The sequence below is a fragment of the Lonchura striata genome, chromosome 2 (assembly GCF_050655825.1).
Source record: "Lonchura striata isolate lonStrDom1 chromosome 2, ASM5065582v1, whole genome shotgun sequence".
Lineage (NCBI taxonomy): Eukaryota > Metazoa > Chordata > Aves > Passeriformes > Estrildidae > Lonchura > Lonchura striata.
In genome coordinates, this window is record NC_140704.1 from 12,634,642 (window position 1) to 12,648,625 (window position 13,984).

The 13,984-nt window shown below is 37.0% G+C and overlaps 2 long non-coding RNA genes across 2 annotated transcripts in view; one reads left to right on the top strand and one right to left on the bottom strand.

Moving 5' to 3' along the window:
- The window catches only part of LOC110477293 (uncharacterized), a 142,200-nt gene extending 133,207 nt beyond the window's left edge, over positions 1-8,993 (bottom strand). The window contains exons 1-2 of the long non-coding RNA XR_002466567.3: positions 8,231-8,993; positions 3,487-3,639 (exon numbers count right to left, since the gene is read on the bottom strand). This is a non-coding gene — a long non-coding RNA (uncharacterized LOC110477293). The remainder of the gene's footprint in view (positions 1-3,486; positions 3,640-8,230) is intronic.
- The window catches only part of LOC110477337 (uncharacterized), a 239,576-nt gene that overhangs the window by 105,513 nt on the left and 120,079 nt on the right, over positions 1-13,984 (top strand). The gene's annotated exons all lie outside the window — the stretch shown is intronic.

A 13,984-nucleotide genomic window follows, 5' to 3' on the forward strand; every position in this document is an offset into this window, starting at 1 on the left:
TACAAAGAAAGTGTCTAGCAGCAAATCCTATAACCAGGGCCATTCCATTCCTGCACTCTCAGGATGGAGCAGTGACCTCTCACAACAAATCTGTTTCTGAATTTACACAGATAAGGACCTGGGCCCAACTTTTGTAAAACATTGCAATATTTGTTTTGCAGTGTCCTCAAAAGGCTCTTGGTTACTGCTGTTGTGAACATTTATTCTATATTAAATAATTTAGTACAAAATTACCTCAGATATCGCTCCACTAAAGTTAATGAAAAGCAGAGAAAGAACTATCCTTAGTGAGGAATATTGAGTGAATTTTCAGGATAAATCTATGCCTAGAAAGAGCAAGGGTTGGGAGTATGCATCAACAGTCTCCAGTAACAGGCATACTGAAAATTCAGATCCCAAGATAAACTTCAGAAGAAATTCAAATATATCAGGCATGGAAATATGCAATTTATTGCTTTTCCCTGCCTACATATCATATATTTACAAGTTCAGAGGGGGTTCCCTTTCTAGGGTAAAAAAGGAAATCAAACATTTTAATTGGTAGGTTAGAAAAAATTTATGCAATAAGTAAAATAAATGGAGTTTGAAAACTCTCTCAAGTGATTTGACTCTTGGAGTATAATTTTGGAATTTGGTTTCCCCTCCTTCTAAAGCATGTATATTCATTGCTTCCTGTGGTGCTAGCCTTGATTTACGGCCGTGTAACTGGGAGGAGATCTATCTCCTGATGGAGCACTATTTCACATTTCTTCTACACACATGCATCATCAACCTGGGACAGCTAATGACTACTGGGGATGATGATCAGTAAATTAAAGATTCTCTAATGAGGCTTTGATATGGTACAGTGTAATGGCTCCAAAGGAGACAATACGGTCTACTGGGTCATTGATTTGTTAGCTACAAATTCTCTTTGTGTGCCATAACATTAATCAGCTATAATGGCTCTGATGGAGGCATATTAATTAATTGCAGCTCCATTAATAACTCTCTGATTATGTATTTACCTGACCTAGACTGTAGTGTGCATTTTAGAAACTCTTTAATTATGTTTTACGCAATAGCGGCTCCAAGGGAGACTATAAATAGTGCATTGCAGGTATTCTTATTTCCAAACATAATTACAAAGGTTATTTGACAAACATTTGGCTAATTTTAAGACAGACACACTGCAATATTTTTAAAGTTTATTTCACTAGTATTAATCAAATCCATATGGAAAGACAAGCAAGAACTAAGGGTAAATTACCTAGATTATTTGTGATTTCATCTCTTGAAATGTGGATTTCTCTCAGAGTTCTTAGGTCAGATACCCCAAGAGAGATCTTAAAGAATCTTTGCTTCCCTTTCCCTAGCCCGACATTGCCAAATGAGGAGCCTGGAATGCTTCTGATTGTGCTTTCTCAAGGTTGTTTATTTCTTCTTATCTAAACATTCTTTCTCTGACCTGAGGAGCTCTAGCTAGCAAGTCCAGCATGGCAGTCTGCCCTGAACCCTGGGTGGCTCCCACATTATATACGCAAAACTATGTGTCTATGTTTACAATTTCTTCACCAATTCCTATAATCTATGTTACACTCTGAATCTCTACTTTAAAACAATAGAAAAGTGCCACCATCACACCAAGACATGGAGGACAAGACAAAGGAGAAGAAGGTTAGGACACGCCCAAATTCCTCCATCTTGTACCCCCTTGAACCCCATTCTAAAAATCCCACAATTCTGCTTTTCCAACCCGTGTTATATCACACCACTAAATCCCTTGTGGTTTGTAATTCCTTATCCAGAGTTGACAGTTTCCCATGGGCTAAAATTGAAGCCACAGATAGTTTTGACTTTATGCCAGGGTCTTGAGACAGCCAGGGCAGCCAGAGGGATGTCCTGAACTCCGACACTGAAAGTCCCATTTGTTTGCACAAAAGAAGTTACATCCTTGGTATGCAGCTGGCCCACGTAAGCACCATGTGAGACCTTTAGCTGATCAGAGGGAAGCATCCTCCCTCTGTCTCATAAGCACTGAGGGCTCTGTTAACTCTCACAACCTTCCAGAAAACACTGCACTGTGCTGCCCAGTTCCTTGGTGGAGAAGGAGGAATGTTACTGAAAATTGCATAAACCTATTTATTGTATTTACTATCATCATTTCAGTTGCATGCATTTGTGCTTGCAAAATTCCATGAAGATTCAAAAATTTATTCCCTCAAGTTTAGGTCTAAGTTCTTCCATTTTGTTTTTGCAAATTTTACTTCCCATGAATTTTCTTGAAATTTTTATCACTGGTAAAATTGCCTGCCTTTTTCCTCCATTTCTATCCAATTCTCACATATAAATAAATAAATAAAATAAAGGTATTTGACCAGTAAAGAAAAATGGAGATTGGATTTTTTTCAATACATTTCAATATTGATTTTAGACTTGGAACTCCAAAAGTTTAATTCTTACTTCTAAACTCTCTCTCTTCCTCAAAAGTACCTTTAGGAGACTAAGGGAGTATTCCCTTTTGGTTTCTTTAACAGCCATTGTCCACTCAATGTCACTATAGGAGCAGAATATAAATTTCAGCATTATGCAAGAGAATATGAATAAAACCAAACCTGTTTATCCAAGAATGACCTTCAAAGGCTAATGTTTTAACTCTCATCATTAAGAAAACTGTCTTTATAAACAAAATCATATATATAAATCATATTTCATCCACCTGGGCTGTAATATAACATTTTGTGTGACGCATATGGAAAATAAAACAGAGAAATAAAAAAAGATTATGTGCATGAATGTTGTGGAGTGACTGTAACTTAGGAAACGTAACGGGCAAGACTGATGGGAAAGATACCCGAAAGATCTAAAGGAGATTGCTTGTGAAATTACAGAGTATCACTCAAAACTCACCTCATTTAATATCAGTGGGGGAAAAAGAAAAAAAAAGAGGCTCTGTAGGTGGCTAAGTTTAAAATAACACAAAACTGAGACATCATTGCAGAAATAGCAGAAGAATAGCATTCAGAACAAAATGGATGAGCTTGAGCTGAGAACTGAAATACTAACAAGAGTTTAGTATTCAAGTATATAAAATATAAGGACGGAAAAATAAAAGTATTTTGAAGTTAATAAAATATAAGCACCATTATAAACATAAAGTAACACATACATGCCTAAGAAATATGCAAAAGAAAAACCTCTCTATGTGAGCAAACTGACCTAAAAATATCCACAAATACATTTTAAAATTCAAAGGAGAAGTTTCTAACTTTCACTGCAGCTAAATCCAAACAAAATCTTTCACTTTGAGGCAAGTAAATCCCACTGGATTTATCACAACCCTTTTGAGAGGGAAGAGAAGATGCAGTGCACACATTGTGGTTTTTCTTGATAGCTCAGAAGGGCCACGTTTCTGTTGTTTCTCACTTCATGAGTTTTTATGTGAAACAACTACTTGAAAGCTCAATTCCCACATCCATCAGGCTTTAGAATCACTGACTGTTTTACCTGTTCTCCATGAAAGGGAGAAAAAGCTTGGTGTCTTCAGCATCTTGCATTCCATATGGCACTAATAACTCCCTTTGTAGCATCATGACTAATTGGACAGTTAGAGAAGAAATAAGTCAATATCATCATGAAGTCTTCAGGATCTTGTCTTTTCTGTTAAAAAAACATGAAAATTAACTGTAGATATAAACAGATAGAAACATTTGTTAGTGTACACCTTTCAGAAACCGTGGCTTTTCGTGCCTCTGCAACACAGGATTTCTGAGAAATAATAGCTGCATTTGACAAACAGTGCCATGTACTTCAGTAACCAGCACAAAGCATGACTCCTGGCAGGAGTGTCAAAAATTTTATTACAAGGATTTAATTTGCCTTGTAGCTCCAGAAAAGCATATGTTTTGTTCAGGCAACAGGTTATATTTTTGTGGCGTTTGTTTGTTTGTTTGTTTGTTTGTTTTTGTTTTTGTTTTGTTTTTTTTTTCTAAGACTTCTTGTAAGTTTCTTTCTTTTATTAAAAAGAGAAGGAAAAAGATGAATGTGTTTGTACTAGATTTTTATCAATGTTATTAAGATCAGTGTATGAACCCTGTTAGAACAATCTTCTTTAGTATAGATTGCTTAAATATAAATCTAAACCAAGAATTTTACTATTCCAACCTGATAACTGAGGATGTTCTACAGAAAAGGTCACCAAATCCATCAAATTAATGAGTGTAAGGTGAAGAGCAACCTACAGATAGGAAAAATATGAGGTTGCTCTTTATCTTGTAAAAATATTTATTTATGATAATTTATGTGGACAGAAGATCTTTGCTATATGTTTAATTTCAACCAAAATGAGTGATGTATCTCTCTATATATATCAGAGTCCTGCAATAACAGCCGTATCTGATATTTAGTTTTCTGAAAATGGGCTTTCTGAGCAGTGTAGTGTAGTCATTCTTTTGCTTTTTTTCTGCATTTTATAGAAGGGCAACATGTAAAAGTAAGTTTAAGATAACTGTTTATCAAACAAAAGACAATTATATATTATGTGCTTCTGCATCTACCTCTGCACACTTAGTTAAAGAAAATTAAAAGGACGTCATAAAAATTTATGCAAAAATTACGTCAAAACCAGCAGACTGGATTACACAAAAGCATATAAAAGGGCTCAAACTTCATTAACGAAGTATGACCTCAGCAAATCAGAATTATACTGCAATCCAAGAAGAAAATAAATGTTTATAAAGCAGAAATTTTTAGAAGAGGAGTTCCAATGAAATAGCTAAATCCTGATAAATACAAGAAGTCAGGAATGAGTTAAAATGAAGAAAATGTAATTTGAAAGACAAAGGAATTAATTGTTTAGGAGTCCTTTTTATGGATATAGCCTGAGTACACTCAGTCCAGCTGTTACAGTTCTATTTATGGAGTCTTTCAGTAGCATGCCAGAAACTCAGGTAACCTGAATGATGAAGAAATGTCAATCTGATGCTGTGGCCCAGAAGTTCAAAATACAAAGCTTGTATCAAAAATTTCCTCTGAACCTGGTTGTTTCATGTCAGTCTTTAAAGGATTATAACAGTCCCATAGTCACAAATGACAGGATCGTGGTCATTCTTAGTGATGTCAAGTGAATAAGAAACTGCAGGGTCTTTAAGCGGGTTGACTCCTTTCCTTTGGATCTTCCTGCTGCCAAGTCCTGTTATCTGTACACTCAGCAAACACCAAAGCTCACCAAAGCTGAGCATGTGCTGTGTCACAGAGGGGAGTCACCAGCCCCAGGACACGAGAAGAAATCTTGCAAAAGTAATCAACATTAATCTTGAAAGTAATCAACAGTTTTTTTGGGAGGAAAATCCCACTGCAATACCTTCACCTGACAAGGAATTCAAGTTAAAAAGCAAGAAAAAGGTGTCCAAGAAAGAAAGTCAAAGTGGAGTGGTCTGTGGAAGTGCTGAGTGGCCAGCATTTTGAGGCATAAAGACACTGCCTGGAAGCAAAGAGCTGGCTGGGCTACAAAGAGTGGCTGATTGGAATCACTCCTAAAAGCTGCTCAAGGTTGGATAGTGAGTTACACAATCTCCTATATAACCATTACATCTCCCTCCAATGGTCTCTGCTTCACCTTTGACATCAGAAGGGAGGTTACACCCTCTTTTTGGTGGGCAAATATAAAAGAAAGAAAATAAAGATGTTGGGATGTAAGGGGCTGAAAGCGAGACTGAAATTGTGTTGAGACACAAATCACCTTGGACGAGGTGGCAGTGGCTCCTAAGGAAGGGCATCAGGATTGTTCCTGATGCTCTCTGCCTGTAGCTGGGCTCTCAGTTCTGCTCCCTCCATTTGTCTGGAAGATCTTTGGCTACTGTCTCTCTTCCTTTGGCCACGTCCTTTCTCCCTTTGTGTCAAATGTGATATGTTTTATTTCAGTTATGTATAGTTCTAATCTAGCAAATCTTTCCTTTGGAGGTCATACAGAAGAGTATGTCTGTAAAGTTGGTCTAGGAGAAAGATATCTGTGCTCCAGGGCCTCTTAGCTCAGCTGCTATGTGGAGGGAGACTTATCCCATCATTGTTTTTCACCAGACACATACTGGAAGGCAGCAGTGTCAACTTTTACTCTATCATGGTTTTTCTGGTTTTTTACTCTATCGTATTTCCAGTAGTCTTCTATACTTTCTGTATTTCCAGCTGCATGGTGACCAACACGTTAATTGAAGAGAGCAGAGAAAATGTTGTTTGTATGAAATTGTCTCGTGAAAAATTTAAAAATAGTAGCAGCAATAAAGAGTACAATGTTTTTCATCTCTGACTTGATCCTGGCACTTTACCAATTTTAATCTCTTTTCTTATATGCTTGTGTTGTAGCTTCATCTGGTTATTTTTAGCCCATTTACTCTTAGAAAATATTTCCTAATTAGTGCAGAAGTGAAAAAAATGACCTAGCAAGTGCTAAAATGTTCCTTAGGATGGTTTCATATTGATACAGAACTGTCATTGCATATCATGCTTATATTGTTTTCTTCTGCTATAGGGATTTACACTTCACATATTTTCTGTTTTTATAACAAGCCTCATAAACCCTTCAGGAACAAATTCAGTGCTTAGCTTATGCCAATACGAATTACAATGCCTTTCACTCTCAAACTTCAAAAAAACCATACAGCTAGAAAAGCAGATAGATAATTTTACTTATGCCACATAAAAATAAAATAAAAGTCCCTCTTTAGAAATCCTAGAGATTACTAATATTCCTGTAAACTCTATGTAATTTAGTAGGAGCAAAATACCAAAACACTCAATAAAGAAGTAAAACATTAAACAGTGGGATCCTATGAATTTTCATACTACGCCTACACTGTGCACAAACTAACACATGTGTTTATTCATGCAGAAAAGAGACAGTCCCAGACTCCCCTCTTTTAATTTTCTCTCTTTTTTTTTTCTTCAATAACTAGAGCTGCCCTTCTCAGATGTGCTGAGCCAACATCTGTGTGCTTTCAGGGTAGTTTAAGTACGTTCTCATATTCAGCTGTTGCATATCCACATTTTTCACAGATGCTAAGAACTTCAAATACATAAGTCATTTCTAGATGATCTTAAGTGCCATAGCAGGGAAAACATTAGAAACAATCCTAAACACAGTATGATAGGGATATAGGGGAAGTTTGCTTAAAGAAAAAGAGAACAAAGTTTATAGCAATCAGAGACCTTTAAAAATAATAATAAAAAACCCTCTTTCTTTAAATTATTTTCTCTCCATCTCAGCTGGTGCAGTCCATTTCTTGCTGCTGCAATTATATATTTAAAGCACTCAAAGCACTGTATCTTTTCTCAGGTATGCTGTTGACATTCTTGTGAACCCTTTGGCATGACAAGCAAGGGATTTCAGGAATGTTTGCACTGTTCATTTCAGCCTTACAAGTAGATGCTATCAGAAACAGATGATAGGATTTACCAAGTTATGTAAGGGCCTAGGAATCTAGAACTGTTCACTGTAACAGAAACTCAAATTCCAAACACAGGGCTCTCATATCAGGATGTTTCACTGACTTCTGCAGCTTGTCAGCACTGCTCTTAGTCTTAAATTCATATGGCTGATGTAACAATTTTAAATTAGAAAAAAAACCAATTAAAAATCAACAAACAAAAAAAAATGGAGCTCTCAGCAAAGCACACAGGATTATAGGAGGCAACAAAGCTATTTGGAAGGTGCAGCACGTACACATGCACATGTATACACACCACAAACCTATAGCTTTGAAGTTTTCTTTCTTTATTTCCATTGACAGTGTTGGAATATGGTTTTGCAGTTGCCCTAAATAGTTCTCTAAAAAAAGAAAAGGCAACAAATTTGTATTTGCAATATTTGCAGTTAGAGAGAGCTATTTGGCAGAAGATTAATAGGACTATCAAAGAACAGAAGGAAAGATTACCATAGGACTGTAGTAGATGTTTCCTCTTGCAGAGCATCCCTAAATTTACCCCCAGTGGCAGGGGGCAGAGCTGTGGTCACTCCTCCTGCTGTAGGGAGGATCTCCAGGTTGACTTTACACAACTCAATTCCAGGCTGGTTCAGGGTGCCCAAAAGATGTGCAGTCGTCTACCATGTGTCCTGCGTGGCACAAAATGTAGGGGTGGCACATAATAGGACACAACACAAGATCACTGACCACCCACAGGAAACCCAGGGTGGCTCAATTAGGGTTGTCTGTCTGCTGCAAAAAGGATAAAAGAGCAAAAATCAAATTCTACTCACTGCCTGTGATGTTGCTCAGATGGACGTTTTACTCGAGGTAATGCTGCACAGAGGTTGCTGTCTTTCCCCATGGCAGAGCTGAGCTCCTCCTCCCTTTAAAAAAAGTGGGTTTTGTTCTAGAAGGCTGCTTTTTATTTTTGTAGATGTTAAAATAGAAGTATGAAGGGCCCACATAGAGGAGAGAGCGATAGTTTTATGATAATAATGTTAGTTTCAGGTCTAAAAATACCCTATATTTGTAAAGGAGATTTTTTTATCCAGCCTTATGAAAACAATGGAATCTTTACACAACTTTGCAGATTAGGAATGGGCTGTTCTGAATTCAGTCCCATATTCCTCACATGTTAAAATTATTATTTTCCAATTTCTACAAGGCAGAGGCAATCACAGCAAGCAAGTCAGTAATCACAAGCAGCTACTGCAAGTATTAAAATGAGTGTCTCCATGTGACCCATCTTCTTAAAAATTCCTGTGATCTCATGAAATGAAAATTCTTGTTGCTAAATATGGAACTTCATGCAGTTGATAACTTCCAATCATGAGAATGTGAGTTTTGTACCAAATGACCAAGATGGTTTTTTGCTATCTTTTTGTCTGTTATAAGGACAAGGCAAATTCCATGAAGAAGGATATATATTTTAATACTTTTAAAATGCATCCCATGGGTATGGCAAATGAGATGTCTCTATCCCATCACTTCAAGGATTCAGTGACATGTCCAACATTTACATCCTCTTGTGTTCACTTTTTCTCTTTTGTGTATATATATATATATATATATATATATATATATATATATATATAATATCTTCTATTGATGCAGTGTTAGATCACAAAAATGGCTGTTCTTTTTTGCCTGATAAGGCTGTGATTTATTGTCAAGGATCAAATATTTATTAATCATTTGAGCTCAGGATATGAAATAATTTTTCAAGTTGTCCAGCTGAGCCCATCCAGTTAAATTTTTCCATCAATTGTAAGAGATGGTGTAAAGTTGGCCCTGAATGTCAATCTGTCTTCAGGAGCAGTTGTAATTTCAGTCTCAACCCTGCATCAATGCTTAGACAGTGAGTTATGAATTTTCAGTCACCTAGCAGGACAAGTCCTTCACAAGTTCACTTCTGATATCAGAAGATCAAGAAGAGTTTTCTTAGTTTGATAAAGTCTCTAATTAAAAAGAATAAATTAAAAACCCCAGATATTTCTTCCTGAGATGGACCTCTTATATCATTTCTAGGATGTCAAGCATGTCTGGTTTTAAGTGTATTTCCCCTTAATTTTTAAGATATAACTTTTTTTTATTAGAAATTATTTTGTTTCTGCAGAGTGAGAAATCTTGCAGGCAAACTCATTCCCTTAATAATTTCCAAGGGCCAAATACAAAAGCCATTATCAATCTGCTTTCTGAAGTGATAGTTTTAATGTTAAGAAATGCTATTAGTAACTAATTTGATGCCATAAAATATGATTCTGTAAATGATGGCAAACTTAAGTAACTTGAGCACATTGCTTTAAACTGATTAAATTAAGAAAACAAAGATTTTCCTGAAGTATAAGATTCAAATTATGCTACTCCAATGGCACATCCTAGTGACAAACCTTTGATAAAGAAACAAAAATCATTTCCATAATGCTTTTGGAGAAGTTCTAGACATGCTGTCACAGGAACACAAAGCTTCCTAACATAAATCAAAGTATCTAACAGTATTCAATATCTCTCTTTACTGAGGCTTGAATTTACTGAGTTTCAACTTCTTTTTGCACAAGTATATATAAAATATTTTATATTTTATTTATAATAAAAATGATATTTTAATTTGAAAAGTATATTATAATATATTAGGAAAGAGAGGAGAGGAGAGGAGAGGAGAGGAGAGGAGAGGAGAGGAGAGGAGAGGAGAGGAGAGGAGAGGAGAGGAGAGGAGAGGAGAGGAGAGGAGAGGAGAGGAGAGGAGAGGAGAGGAGAGGAGAGGAGAGGAGAGGAGAGGAGAGGAGAGGAGAGGAGAGGAGAGGAGAGGAGAGGAGAGGAGAGGAGAGGAGAGGAGAGGAGAGGAGAGGAGAGGAGAGGAGAGGAGAGGAGAGGAGAGGAGAGGAGAGGAGAGGAGAGGAGAGGAGAGGAGAGGAGAGGAGAGGAGAGGAGAGGAGAGGAGAGGAGAGGAGGTATAAAAGAATATTTCTCTTGGAAGCAACCTACAAGAGTCATCTAATCCAACTGCATAACCAATTCAGATTTGACTAAAATAAGGATTCAGATGCCCTTAAACATTGACAGGCTTGTGGCAATGCTTAGTTCTTTAGGAAGCCTGTTCTGGTGTTTGATCCTCTTGCTTCCTAATGGGCAGTTTAAACCTCTCCAGAACAGCTTTATTGAAAAATTTTTTAGTTTAAAGAAACACAAAATATGGGCCCCCTCTGATCTGATTTTCTATCTTTAAATATATTAATAATGCATTTTATTTTTTATTGTGTTCTCATTAATAATGCATTTTCTGCTGCCTAGTTTGGCCTAGCTCTTTCCATCTTGAAAATAACTGCACTTATCCACATCAGCTAAAGATTCTACTCTGAGTATAAATGTTTATGAATTTTGGAATCGTTCAGCAAAAAGCATCATTGATGACTATGCCATCATCACAGCTGATATGCAGTTGTTGTTAAGCTCTCCATTATTCTTGCAGAAAAGAGATCACTGCATTTCTGAAGAGTGCCTGGCCTGTGTGAGCCAATTTCTCCAGTAAGTGATGTGCTGGCCAGCGTTTGAAGCAGCCCAGACACGATGCAAGAGCATTCCATGTGTAAAGGAACTTCCTAATGGATCCCACCCAGGGATTTGCAGGCAGGGATTTGCTGTCACCTCTCCACTTGCCACCTATGGTTACACTCCAGATAGCTGCCTCCTTTGCCCTCTTAAGAGTAGTGGATTTCAGTTCTGCAAACAAGCTAAACTGCCCCAGACAGACCCACAAAGCCTCTCTTCTAAAAGTGAAGCGTGACTTGAGGTGTCTTTTCATCTTTTCACACCACATTCTTGGCATTCTTTGTGGCTGCACATTCCGACACAGATAACTGCATCTTCCCTCTGCCTGTCTGCAGAACAAGATCTTGGCCATGTTTTAGCACACACGAGTGTTCTTCCTCCCAATCCCACCTCTTGCAAGGTCTGATTGACACAGGCACCATCATGCTGTTATCACACCGAATTAGGGGCCAAAGCAGAGCTTCTCCAGCTTCCTGCAGTGACAATCTCCTTCTGACCATGTAGGCAGAAGGAAATGCTCACAAGCCTTTCTAAATTTTTGATATATGCAAGAAAATGAATGGGAAGTTTTGGTACCAGAAGTCCATAACTATGCCAGGCATCCGAGTGCAGATCTGACAGGCTGGATCTGCTTCTCTCGAGCCTGCACAGCAATTTCAGGGCTTTATCCTGGCTCATAAATCTGTAAAGGCAACAACTCAATTCTCGTATTTTTTGTGGTTTGGGCTTTTGTTGGGTTAATGGATTATCTGATTTGAAAGAATTATGTTTTATGGCATTTATTGGGTTTTTTTTTGATTTATTAGATTTACCAAGTAATTGTCTTTCCCAGAGTCTGAGGGATTTTTCTGTAGAGATATGCTTCAATACAGTTAAATATTTCATTGCATAGGTTGTTTGTATTGCAGGCAAGTCTGGTTTATTTTCCTGAACAGATATGGAGCTAGGCAAAATTTAACAGTGTACCTTTGCTCTTCATGGCTACATCAATAATCATTTTTATAGATACTTTGATAACATTATACCACTTCACATACTTACAAAAGAGAAATCTTGATCAAATACTATTTACAGCTAACATGCTTGCAGTCCATAAAAGACATTGCTCATTAGAGAAAAAAACCTTCATTTTTTTCCTAAGTTTTTCAGGTGTGCAGACAAAAAAGACAAAAAAAAGAGGACTTTTGCAGTAAGGGGATATAATTGAGGTAATGTTTTTCATTTATCTAGACTGCTTGTGAGTCGGCACATTTCAGACTGTCAGTGGCTCTGAGTGTACTGGAGAAGTAAAAAGCAGTGGGGAAAAAAGCAAGAAAAACCCCAAATGGCTGCTGTTGTTGACTGTGCTCTCAGCAGGGTGTCAGAGTAGATGGTCTCCAGAGGTGCCCTCCATCCCCAGTGATTATGTGACAGTAATGTTATGTTCAGAGTATACCTGTGTGCAGATTATTTTTCTCAATATTTTTTTTCTGTAAAAGAAACTGATTCTGTATTTAATGAAATTAATTCTCCTGTTTACTATATATTGCTTCTTATACTTTCAAAAGAAAACTTGAGTTCAAAGGTTTTTATTTAAGAAAAGCAGAAGAAAACATAGGATATAAGAAATTCAGCATCTATGACAGGATTTTCTAGCACTTCTGCAGCAATCCAGATCTAACTCTCCCTTGGAATTAGCACACCCTCAGCGTGATCTCTGTTTGAACACAGAGCAATGAAGATTGTTGTGATTTACCTCTGACAGCTGGGATTGTTCCCCAAGGAGTTCAGTCTGGAGTCAGTGTCTCTAAAGGATTGATGACCACTAAAGCAATGGCATTATTAAATTTAAACAGGAAAAAAGCCAATGTTTTACAAGTGACCATTTAATTTGGAAAGAAAGCAGCATTGAAACTCTCACCCCTCTTCATCATGTAATTACACTTTAGACAAAAAGCTGGTTCCAGTTGCCTTATAAGACTCCAAAAAAATAATGTGCAGCCAACCCAGGATATTTCTGTCAGCCTTTAAAAGCTCATTCAGCTCAATTGTAGGATTAAGGATGTTTTTGTGAACAGCAGGGAAGTCTTGAACTAACTAAGGATTTAAAAATCAAATTAATCCTTCATTAAAACACAGCCTCCTCACCTTTTTCTAACAAGTATATAATGTCAGGAAACAATTGACATGTTATTGAACCAAGTATTTTTCTCATTAACTTTTTAATTTTCTCCATAAACTAAATATCTAATTTGTGGAATAACAGGCTTTTCTAATCATGTTTATTTTGACATTTATGAAGCAACATTGGCTTTGATGAAGTCAGATTGTGAGACAATAGAGGTAGACAATAGAGGCAAATCGCAATCTAGCAGTTCCATAGCTGCTCTCCAGTCAGAGAAATATAGATATAAATCAGACAATGATCTGCTGAAATGTGATGAGAGGGGACTAAAACAAGGTGCTATTGGTTTTAACTTTGTCTATTTTTCTTTAAAATACTGCAGCAACATATTCCTACACACAGAGAGATCACTCATTAAAATTATACACACCAAATGAATGATACATAAACAGAAAAACAAGAAGAGTTGTTTAGAAAACACCTTTGACTTTCTTTTCCCCTGAAGTCACATTTTACTAATTCACATTGAATGAATGCTTTTCATGTATTTTTCAAAATATTTACTGCATTTCTCTATTTTTAGAGGAAAAAAACACTGAAAGTAGGGCAATAAAACATACCAGAAAATAAAACCCACTGTGGGCAAATGATGTTTAAAAAGCCATGAAAAGCAAGGGAACATAGTTACTGAAAAAGCTGGGACCAGGAATATGTCAGTAACTATGGCCCTAACTCTCGTCAGCAGAAGTCAACAAAGACAAGAGTCAGGTGATGCACCAGATTTCACTGTGGGCACAAATGTGTGTTTGTTTCTTCAGTGTCATGATGCTCCTGAAGAGCCTTCCTGGGGAGCTGCTACTCCCTGGTGTATGGGAGCACACTGAAAAGTGAA